The sequence below is a fragment of the Tamandua tetradactyla genome, chromosome 5 (assembly GCF_023851605.1).
Source record: "Tamandua tetradactyla isolate mTamTet1 chromosome 5, mTamTet1.pri, whole genome shotgun sequence".
In the NCBI taxonomy this organism is placed as follows: Eukaryota; Metazoa; Chordata; class Mammalia; order Pilosa; family Myrmecophagidae; genus Tamandua; species Tamandua tetradactyla.
In genome coordinates this window covers 72240824-72253485 of record NC_135331.1, presented here as the reverse complement: position 1 = coordinate 72253485, position 12662 = coordinate 72240824, and the positions used below count along the sequence as shown (strand labels likewise).

The window sequence follows — 12662 nt, the reverse complement described above, 5'->3', positions numbered from 1 at the left end:
CAGTGGTTCAGTGGTAGAATGCTCACCTTCCATGCACTAAATCTGGGTTCAATTCCCAGATCATGCACCTGAAGAAAAAAAAAAAAAACTTAACCCCACGACAACGTGGCTTCTCCAATTATTCCAAGAACAATTGATACCAATCCTGTTCAAATTCTTCCAAAAAATATTGAAGAGGAGAGAATGCTACCTAACTCATTCTGTGAGGTCAGCATCACCCTAATACCTAAGCCAGAAAAAAATACTACGAGAAAATAAAAGTAGAGACCAATTTATCAAATGAACATAGATGCAAAAAAACCTCAACAAAATACTTGCAAATGAAATCTAGCAGTACATTAAAAAAATCATACACCATAATCAAGTGGGTTTTATCCCAGATAGTCAGTGTGGTTCAACACAAGAAAATCAATTAATGTAATATACCACACTAACAAATCAAAAGGGAAGAACCACATTACCATCTTGATTGATGAGGAAAGGCAACTGACAAAATCCAACATTCTTTCTTGATAAAAGCACTGAAAAAGAGGAATAGAAATTTCCTCAACATGGTAAATGGCATATGTGAAAAACTCACAGCTAGCATCATATTCAATGGGAAAGACAGAAAACTTTCCCACTGAGATTTGGAATGCCCACTGCCACCAATTATTCACCATTGGGTTAGGCATTATAGTTAGAGCAGTTAGACAAGAAGAAAAAATAAAAGGCATCCAAACTGGAAAGAAAGAAGTAAAACTTTCACCATGTGCAGATGACATGATCCTATATAAAGAAAGTACTAAAAAAATCTACAACAAATCTACCAGAACTAATACTTCAGCAAAGCAGAAGGATACAAGATCAACATGCAAAACTAAGTAGTGTCCCTACATACTAGTAATGGACAACCTGAGAAGGAAATTAAGACAAAATTCTATTCACAATAGCAATCAAAAGAAGCAAATACTAGGAATAAATTGTCCAAGGATATAAAGGACTTGTACACAGAAAACCACACACCATTGCAAAAAGAAATCAGAGAAGAGCAAAGAAATGGAAGGACATTTCACGTTCATGGATTAGAATACTAAATATTGTTATGATGTCAGTTTTACCAAATCAATATATAAATTCTATGTAATCGCAATGAAAAATCCACCACCCTTTTTGGCAGAAGTGGAAAAGCCAATCATCAGATTTATAAGGAAGTATAATGGGCCCCAAATAGCCTAAGCCATCCTGAAAAGGATGAACAAAGTTGGAAAACTCACATTTCTGATTGTAAAACTTATTACAAAGGCACACTCATCAAAACAGAATGGTTCGGGCGGGCCGCGGTGGCTCAGCGGGCAAAGTGCTTGCCTGCTATGCCGGAGGACCTCGGTTCGATTCCCGGCCCCAGCCCATGTAACAAAAAACGGAAAAACAAAATACAATAAAACAAGAAAATGTTTAAAGATGTTTCCCTTTCTTCCTTCCTTCCTTCCTTCTATCCTTCCTTCCTTCTCTCTGTCTTTCCTTAAAAAAACAAACAAACAAAAAAAAAAAACAAACAAACAAAAAAAAAAAAACAGAATGGTTCTGGAACAAGGACAGGCATATAGAACAAAGGGATTGAACTGAGAGCTCAGAAGTCAACATTCACATTTATAGTCAACTATTTTTTTTTTTGTCAACTAATTTTTGACAAGGTGACAAAGACCACTCAATAGGGAAAGAGGAGTCTCTTTATAATACAATGCTAGGGAATGTGGATCTCCATATGCAAGAGATTTAAGGTGGACCTCTACCTCACAACTATACAAAAATCAATGCAACATGAGTTAAAGATCTAAATATAAAAGCCTCCATAAAGAGTGGGGAAAAGAAACTGGTAAATTAGAGTAAATACCCAAAACATGCTTACTATTAAAAATGGGGGGAAATAACTATCAAATGCATCTATTTTGGAACTCCAGAACCTGATTAGACATATTTAGGAAATAGGAACATCAGGATGAAAGGAGAGGGCTAGACATATATGGAAAACAGGGAAGCCAAGATGAAGGGAGTAGCTGCTGATCTTTGGTTAGAGTGTGGCATGTATGAAACAGCTACCATCCCCCATTCCTCAGCCCCACTGCAGACATAAGGACAGCAGACCAAATTCCTGGAGCATTTAGCTGGTGCCACCAGGCAGTAAGGACATTCTCTGCCAAAAATGTGAGGTTTTCCATTTGGCTTAGTCTGACAGTTCCCTAAGGGTACTAGTCTTTGTTTCATTCACCAGTCTTTGTTTCAGCCATCTTTAGATACAGTGGCTCTCCAGTGGCACCTATCCGAATATTTAAGTGGCAGAACACCATTGTTTGGAGACCATTGTTTGGAGAACTTAAGGAAACCCTGTAAGGTCACAGACTAACTACAGAGATAACAGAACCAGAAATTTCAGTGACTACCTGCAAAAAGGAATAAAAACTTTACAAAAACAGTTTGAATGAGTCACCAAAATATAGATGGCTGTATCCCTCAACAAATGAAAATCAGCAATTCCTGAGGATGAGAATATGGTTTGCAGAGTTACCACACTACAATACTAAAAATTTCAAGTTCTCAGCAACAATGCAAACAATACAAAGCACACAAAGAAACAAGTAAATATACACTATTCACAAGATAAAAAGAACTTGACAGAAACCATACCTCAGGAAACAAAGACATTAGAATTAGTAGTCAAAGACAGTAAAATCTACCATCTTAAATATGCTCAATGAGCCACAGAAAGTCAGAAGAAAGAAGAATAAACAAATAGGGAATGTTGGCAGAGATAGAAATAAGAAGGAGAAAAAAAAATTCTGTAGCTGCAAAGTACAAAACAGATGAAAAGATCAATATAAAGGTTCAACAACAGATATGACCAGCCATAAGAATAAGTGAACTTGAAGATAAGGCAATTGAAATTATATAATCTAAGGAGCAAAATGAAAAAACACAATGAGGAAAATGAAGAGCACCTCAGGGACCTGTGGTGCACCATCAATCGTGCCAACTATGCCGTACAGGATTCTCAAAAAGGGGCAAGAAAGAAAGGGAGAGGAAAATTATTTGACTAAATAATGGCTGAAAGTTACCATAATTTGATGAAAGACATGAATATATACATCCAAGAATATACACATGCTCAATGAATGCGAAGCATGAAAACTCAAAGAGATCCACACTTAGTCACACTGTAGTCAAACTGCCAAAAACCAAAGATAAAGAATCTTGAAGACAGCAAAAACATTCATGACTCACCATATACAAAAGATCCTCAAAAAAATTAACAGTTGATTTCTTACCAGAAACCATGAAGGCCAGAAGGTAGTGGGATGACATACTTAATGTACTAAAAGAAAAACAAAACCTGTTAGATAGGAATTCTATATATATTAAAACATTATGTCAAAAATGAAGGAGAGAGAATGGTAGAAAGATGGCACAGTAGGAACCTCCAGCAATCAGTTAAAAATCGCCTAATAAATTGTAAGGAACTATTTGAGTCAACTATTTCAAAACTCCAGAGTTCATAAGAACATGACATTATAAAGCATCCAGGGAAAAGTAAGGGAAAGAGGCTGGTAAATTATACTAGATACAAAAAAAAATACCTAGTACATGCAGCAGTTATGGTCACCATCCAACACTTTCACTGCAGCAGTGTAATCTGGCCCCTGGTGTAACTTGCTGCTGCCACAGAGGGACAAAAAGTCCATTTCCCCAAGAGCCAGGGTGGGAGAGACCAATCTAATCAGTGACCAGTTCTTTTGATTGCCTACTTCATCTCACAGGGTCTCGGGTCGGAGGGTGATCACTGTTTCAATCCACCTTGAACAAAGACAGCAGAGAAGATTAAAGACAGTATGCTCCTTCAGATCAGTGGAGGACAGGTGAAGGGCTCCATTTCCTGAGCAGGATCCAAATCAAGAATGCACATCTTTGGAAAGCCATGGAAGAAGTTGCTGGGGCCCATCCAGGCTCCTCCCCTATCCTTTGCTTAGGCACTTTGGAGCCAACTGGAACTCCCTTGGTGGGACCCTGGCCTTGTTCCATCTGGGAAATACTGACTAGTGAAACGCCTCTCTGGTGTGTGACCCTCCCAGAATTTGCCCTCCAGACAAAAGCAGCATGGGATGAAGATAGTGGTACAAGAAAAAATTCAGTTGGGTGGCCTAAGAGACAGGCTGACTTATTTCAAGCCCTGCAGAGCACTCAGCAGAGGGGGAAAGTCTGTTTCCTGGAGACAAGAGAGAACATTCAAATTCCTGTTAACAGAGGAACTCCGCACAGCTCAACATTATTTACAATCGCCAAAAGGAAGAAACAACCCAAGTTCCCATCAACAGATAAATGCATGAACAAATATGATATATATATAGATATAGATATATATACGTACATAACATGAGATATTATTCAGCCATAAAAAGGAATATAGTTCTGATATGTGCTACAATATGGGAAAACCTCAAAACAAAATGCTAAGTTTTAGGAACTAGACACAAAAGGACAAATACTGTAGCATCTCACTTATATAAGATATTTAAAATAAGCAAATTCATAAAGACAGATAATAGAATAGTGATTACCAGGAGCAGGGAGGAAAGGAATGGGGATTATCGCTTAATAGGTACAAAATCTTTGTTGGGATAAAGAAAATATTCTGAAAACATATGGAGATGATAATTGCACAACACTGTGAATATATTGATGCAGAATTATATGTTTAAAAACAGTTAAAATGGTAAATTGTGTGTTATATGTATTTTACAATGAGAAGATATGTTAGATACTTACCAGCATTTGAAAAAAAAATAAATATACCCAAATAGGAAAGACAAAATCTGGAATGGCTATATTAATATCAGAAAAAGAGATTTGACAGTAATGAATACCATCAGGATAACTATGATAATTAAGTAATGATAAAAGAGTCAATTCATCAAAAGGACATAATCCTAAAGGTTTATGCAGTTAATAAAAGATCTTAAAAATATATGAAGCAAAAACTGATAGGACTTATAAATAGAAAACTGTGCAACTATAGCTGGAGATTTCAACATACTTTTCTAAGTAACTGAAAGAATAAGTAGAGGAAAAAATAATATGTTTACAGAAGACTCAATAGTATTATAAACTGACTTAATCTAATTATCATTTGTAGAAGATTCCAGTTTTAACAAGAGAATACACTTTTTTGAGTTCATGTGGAATAATCACCAGCATAGCACATATTCTGGGTCATAAAAAAAAAAACTCAACATATTTAAAAGAATGAAATTATGCATGGCAATTTTTTACCACAGTAGAAGTACATGTGAACTCATATTAATGGATAAGTAGGAAAGCCTACATATTTTAAAATGACATAGCACACTTCTAAATAACACATAGGTCAAAGGAAAATTCATGATAGAAATTTGGAAACATTTTGAATGGAATGAAAATGAAAATACAAGATATCTCAGTTAGTGAGATGTAGTTGAAATAGTCCCTAGAAGGAAATTTATATTGTTAGATGCTTGTATTAGAAAAGAAAGTCAAATGTAGAAGTAGAAATTCATGGAATATGGGCAAATAGAGAAAAAAATCAATGAAACCAGATGCTGGTGCTTTAAAAGTATCAATAAAATTGATAACCCCCTATCCAGGCTGATCTGAAAAAGAGAGAAAAGAGGAATTCTATTAGTAAAAAGAAAGAGGGCATCATGACTTACATTAAAAATATAATGAGGAAGTCCAATTTATCCCTTTTTTCTTTTGTAGCTAGTGGTTTTGGTGTAAAGTCTAAGAAACCATTGCTTAGTGCAGGTTCTAAAGAAATTTCCCTAAGCTTCCTTCTAGGAGTTTTATTGTCCTGTCATCTATGTTTGGGTTTAGATCAATTTTGAGTTAGTTTTTTATATAGTGTGAGGCAGGGGTTCTCCTTCATTCTTTTGCATATGGATATCCAGTTCTATCAGCACCATATGTAGGACTTCATCATGAAAGTTAAAGAGACAATCTATGGTGGGCCACAGTGGCTCAGCAGGCAGAGTTTTTGCCTGCCATGCCAGAGACCTGGGTTCGATTCCTGATGCCTGACCATGCAAAGAAAAAAAAAAAAAACAAAAAAAGACAACCTATACAATGGGAGAACATATTTGGAAACAACATATTCAATAAGGGCTTAATATCTAGAATTTATAAAGAAAACTTAATACTCAGCGACAAAAAGACAACCCAATAAAAAATTGGCAAATTACCTAAATAGACATTTCTCCAAGTAAGTTACACAAAAGGCCAAAAAGCACATGCAAAGATACTCAATATCATCAGCTATTAGGGATATGTGATTCAGAACCACAGTGAGATGGCATTTCACACCCAAAGGAAGGGCTACTAATAAAAAAAAAAAAAGAAAAATAATAAGTACTGAGAGGATATGGAGAAATAGGGGGGAATGCAAAATGGTCTAGCTGCTATGGAAGACAGTTTTGCGGTTCCTCGGTAAGTTATGTATAGAATTACCATATGACCTGGAAATCCCTTTTCTAAGTATATGCCCAAAGGAACTGAAAACAAGAACTCAAACAGATATATTCACACCAATGCTCACAGCAGCATTCACAAATGCCACAGTTGGAAGCAATCTAAGTGTTCATCAATAGATTAGTAGGTAGAAATTGTGGTATATACATAAAGCTCTAAGAAGAAAAGAAGTTCTGATACATGTGACTACATATATGGACCTCAAAGACATCATGTTGAGTAAAATAAGTCAGACACAAAAGGACAAATATTGTATGATCTCACTGATGTGGAATAATTAGAATAAGCAAATTCATAAGGTTATAAACTAGAACACAGGTGGGGTAGGGAAAAGGGAGTTGACGAAAAAGTTTTGGTAATAGACGGTCAAGATAGTAGCATGATACTGTGAATGTAATTAACACCATTAAATTATTTATCTGACTGTGGTTAAAAAGGGGAAATTCCAAGTTGTATACATATTGCTGTAATAAAAATGTAAAAAAAAATGACTCTACAACACAATGAATACTAACTAAATTATTAGCTATAGTTAATAATACAATTACAATAATGTTCTCTCATCAATTATAATAAGACTGCCATACCAACACAAAAGGTTAATGGGGGGTAAATGGGAACTCTGTTATTTTCTGCATGATTTTTCTATAAGCCTATATCTCTTCCAATAAATGAAAGAAAAACACATCATGAAGGAATATTATGAAAACCTTTATACCAATAAATTCAACAACTTAGGTAAAAAAAAATTCCTTGAAAGACCTCATGCAATGCAGGATAGGTAACCCAATAACCTTATCAATAAAAAAAATTAAATTTAACTTTAAAAAGCTTTCCCAGTGAAAATTTCATTTGAAGATGGCTTCATTTCATAATTCTACCAAACATCAAAGTAAAAAAATAACAATTTTACATAATCGCCCTCAGAAAATAAAAAGGAGAGTACAAATCTCAACTTACTTCATGAAGTACATTGCATCAATCTCTCTTATGATCATAAACATGAAAATCCTTAACAAAAATTAATGAATTTATTTCCCAACATATCAAATGCATAATATACAAATTATACACATATGTATAAATAAGCAAATATTAAAAAGCAATATATAGTATATTTAATAACACATGATGAACTAGACCCAATGTGGGTATAGCATTCAAAAAATTAATTATATAATTCACCATATTAACAGACTAAAAAAGAAAAAAACATTATCTTCTCAATAGATACAAAATAAAGCATTTCATAAAATTTAACATGTATTCATGATAAATATTCTAAGCAAATTAGATACAGTGCAGAACTTCTTAACCTGATACAGACAACCAGGGAAAACAGCACTAACATCGTACCTACATGGTGAAATACTGAAAAAACTGAATGGTTTCCTCACAAGTTAAAGAACAAAAAAGAATGTCTGCTCTCACCATTTCCATTCAATATTACACTAGACATTTAAGCCAGCAAAATATGGCAAAAAAAAAAAAAACATTGTTCTGGCAGGAAAAAAATGTCATGCAGAAAATCCTATGGGATCTATATAAAAATATTAAGACTAATCAATGAGCAAGTTTACAGGATACATTGCCAATATGTAAAAGCTAATTGCATTTCTATATTCTAGCAACAAAAATTAGAAATTGAAAATTTTTAAAGTACCACTTCATAAAATATTTCAAAATCTGAAATATTTAGGGATAAATTTAACAAAATATAAGCAAGTCTTGTACCCTGACAACTACAAAACTTAGCCTAAACAAATTAAAGGAAACCTAAATTAACAAAAAGACATACCATTTTCATAAACTGGAAGATTTTATTTATTCAGCAAAATTAAAATCCAGCAGTTTTTTATTTTTGGTAGAAACTGGCAAACCGCTTAACTATAATAACACACACTGCACAACCACTAGAATGGCTAAAATTAAAGAGATTGCTCACGCTAAGTAGAATGCAAAATGGTATAAGCACTTAAGAAAATCATTTGGCAGTTTCTTATAAAGTCACCCAATGCAAACCTACTCTTACCATTCAACTGGTCATCACGCGCCTAGGGATTTGCCCTAGAGACATGAAAGCATCCATTCATACACAGACAGGTATGAACAGCAACTACATGCATGGTAGCTGTGCCAATGCGAAACTATTATGTTCCCAAAAAAGCCATGATTTAATCCTAATCCAATCTTGTGGAGCCAGGCCTATTGTTTAGGCTGGGAAACTTTGACTGGATTGTTTTCACAGAGATGTAACACACCCAGTCCTGGGTGTGGCCTTTTGATTAGATTACATTCATGGAGATGTGACACACCCAGTTGTGGTTGTAGCCTTCTGATTAGATGGAGTGGTGACTTCACCCATTCAAAATGGGTCTTGATTAGTTCACTAGAGTCCTTTAGAAGAGAAAACATCTTGGAGAAACCTCAGATACAGACACAGGGAAAACAGGTGCTTCAGAACTGGCACAGATGCTGGAGGTGCTGAGAGTGCAGACAGAGAGCAGATGCCCAGAGATGGGCAAAGTCCAGCTGATGTCGCCACGTACCTTCCCATGAGATGCTAAGCAAGCCAGAACCCAGAGTTGTGTCTCAGAGGAGCTAAGCGAAAGCCCATAGATGCTTAAAGAGGAAGCCACTAGCATCAGAAGCTGGGCGCAATAGAATTGGAAACAAGGACCAGCAGACACCAGCCACATGCCTTCCCATGTGACAGACATCAGCATTTCTTGAGCCAAGGTATGTTTTCCTGGATGCCTTAGTTTTGACATTTTTCAAGCCTTAGAACTGTAAACTAGTAACAATAAATTCACTTTATAAAAGCTATTTCATTTCTGATATATTCCATTCTGTCAGCTTTAGCAAACTAATATAGTAGCCAAAATCTCAGTTATATTCATGATACTCGAATGTTTTAATGGATAAACAAATTGTGACATACCCATAAAATTGAACACTACTCAGGAATGAAAAGCAACAAACTACCTGTATGTGAACACAGATGAAATTCACATGTATTACACTGAGCAAAAGAAACCAGACACAAAAGACTACCTACTGTATTATTTCATTTATATGAATGTCAAGAAAAATCAAACTAGTATAAAAAGCAGATCAACAATTGACATAGGCTGGCAGTAGAGGAGAAGGATCTATTGAAATTATTAAATAACAGTAAGAAAAAAAGGACCATATTAGTAAGAAAAAATATAAAACACATGAATAAGTACCTTACAAAAGCAGTTAAATAGTTGGAAATGCATTCAACATCATTATTAAGCAAAATAAAACAATTCTGAGATAGAAAATTTCACTTACATAATTAAAGAATAATGGCCTTGCTGTAAAGACGTAGTAAAGGTGCAAATTTAAATAAATCTGTGGTAAAATTTATTTTTAAAACTTATTCTACAATCTGACAGATAACAAAAACTGTATTTAATTCATTTTAACATTCTTTATCATAGTGAAAACCTCTAAGTACTCTAAACATTCATCGATATCAGATTCTATCGACACACTCTAAAGCCAGTAAAATTAAGATGTAAGCCAATAAATAATGACATAGAAAGATGCTCCTGGCAAATTGATAGGTAAAATATGACTATCTCCACATTGTGAGCTCATTAAAAAAAAAATCTGTCTTCCTTCTCATCTCCCTATTTCTCTTCTCTACACACACACACACAGATACTTAGAGTTCTGGAAAGTTACACATCAAAAGACCAAAAAACATTATTCATGAGTACTAAAATTATGGGAAATATTCATTTTCTTCTCTATTTAATATAACCTCAAATTTCAAATGGAACAAAAGAAAATAAATTTGGAAGTTTTCTAGAAATTTAAAAATAGGCTATATCTGGTCATTTCAATCAATGTTTAGACAAAATACAATCTGCAGTATTTTTTTTAAAAGAATCAGAAAAAAATATCAGGAAAATATCTTGAATATTTCTTTCCCATATGAAATATTGCTTAAGGACCTACTAAACAACGCCCTTCTGCTCCCCCTACCCCGATGTTTTACGTTACAATGATTTTATATCTCTAATAAAACAGCATAGGCTTAAAGTTTCATTTCTTTAAAAATTATTTCTCTGCCATGTGTTAAGCAAATAAAGTGGAACAAGGGTTTGGGTCTTCTTTGAAACATATAACCTTGAGTCTTAAACCTTCTTTGGTATTTTCTTGATCTTCATTGACCATGACCCAGGTAGAATGGTCTCATCTGCAAATTACTAAAAATAATCAGCTCCAAGAAGTGACCTTGGATGAAGCAATGTTAAATTGGCCAGGAAATTTTTTGGAGGCCTCGCTGTTACTAACTCGCAATTTTTTCATTTCACTCTGCCACTGATGCTTGGCAGGTTGTAATTTTTCATTTTCGCACTTGGATGATACTCAGTGAAGTAGAGATTATGGAGATAGTGGCAGAGAATTTTTACAAAGGGATTTCCTCCTCACTCCATAATATTATGGATCTCTACTTGAGACAAAATGGATCTCTATTTAGACAACTTAGAAGCTGGAGATATATAGTCAGACTGATAACAGTAATGACCTACTCTACATTTAAAGTTTTTAAAAAGGGTTACCTTCTGTATACAGAGTTGATATTATAATCAATAAATGTACTTGGAAACATTTTTGTTAGTTGAGATGGTTTGGGCTTACTCTCCTTTTGAAAACTTCATACCTTCATGAAATTGTTTGTTGGGGTTAATAAAAAATGTCTGTGAAAACGGAAAATACTTCTCGATACAGAGCTGTCCAGTAACACAGATCAGAAATAAATGTGGACTAATCTTTTTGGATGAAGAGCTAGTCTAAGTAGATGGTAACTATTCCTGGTGCATCTTTCCTCTTTCTTTATCTTCATGAGACCAATTCTAATGCCAGTCTGATGATTTCCGTCTATACCCATATTCTTTCAAAACCTCTTTTCAGTATACTACTTCCTGACTAGTATATAATGGGCACAAAATAAATGTCAACTGCCATTCCTTTATTTAAGGAAGGAAAGAAAGATGTTTTAAACAGCAAGAATAGCATAATGCAGAGTACAGTAAATTGAGGAATGGAACAATAAATGCAAGGAGTCAGAAATGATATCCTAGACCAGAAGATGATTTTTAAATAATTAGTTGGGATGGAGCCCCCGAAAACAGTCTCTTCTACTCTAGAGAAAGTAACAAATGCTCACTTAAGTGACCAATTTTCTTAGCTTACCTTAATTCCACCATTTGCACTGGATTGGATCTACGGTAATGTCAGGTTAGAATCTCAAATCAAGAACAAGTACTTGCTAAGAAAACCATTAAGTTCTGTAGCCTCCCAAAGTTCTCTATCTGTTTTGTCCCCAGTGTGTCATCCCTCATTTTTAAAAGTAAAATTAAATTGCTACTTTTCTCCCAGAATATTTGCATTCGGGGTCTTGGATCTAATTGTGGAATAAAATACATTGTGCTCCATAAAGATAATTGAGTTATACATCATTCCATTAAAGAACTTGATTACTGATTACCTCACAATACAGTTATTATAAAACTGATTTTTTTGCCCCAATCACTGGTAAACTATGCAAATGAACAAAACAACCACATAATAGCTCCCTTCTAATGACTAGTAGTTTCAAGTTGAAAGGATTATGTGCTTGTATAGCAGCAGCTTAGAGTAAGTAACATTTGTTTTAACTGAAGTTCTAGAATAATATGCAGAAATGAAATTACCCATTACCTTGAAATAAAGAGGGGGCTCCCTAATATAACTTTTTTTTAAAGGACGGATAAAATCACTAATGTTAAACACATCTTTTTATTACTCTGCACTATATAAAGCACCTACTGAAATTTTAAAAAACACAAGAGCAAATATTACTTAATACAAAAATAAGGGCAAAACAACAAATGATAAAGACATTTTAAAACACAGTATAGGCCCTTAATGAATTTTAAGTGCCAATAAAATGTTTTACTGTTTTAAATGCTAATTAACAGCAAATAGAGTATAAGTCAATATAGTCAACAATGAGAAGTTTATTTCAGACAGCCACTAGGTAGGGGGAGGAGGGAAGAGGGAATGGAGTGGAGGGTGATCAGAAAGGGGAGGAGTACTTAATCCTTTAC

General features: G+C 34.4%; 1 protein-coding gene across 13 annotated transcripts in view; it reads right to left on the bottom strand.

The window, feature by feature from the left end:
- The window catches only part of NAALADL2 (N-acetylated alpha-linked acidic dipeptidase like 2), a 1514274-nt gene that overhangs the window by 1405203 nt on the left and 96409 nt on the right, over window positions 1-12662 (bottom strand). For 10 of the 13 annotated variants that reach the window (XM_077161076.1, XM_077161084.1, XM_077161075.1 and 7 more), the window contains exon 1: window positions 11767-12377. The exons of the other annotated variants lie outside the window; for them this stretch is intronic. The gene's annotated coding sequence lies outside the window, so the exon portion shown is untranslated. Of the gene's footprint in view, window positions 1-11766; window positions 12378-12662 lie in introns of those variants that run through there. 13 annotated transcript variants of the gene reach the window in all.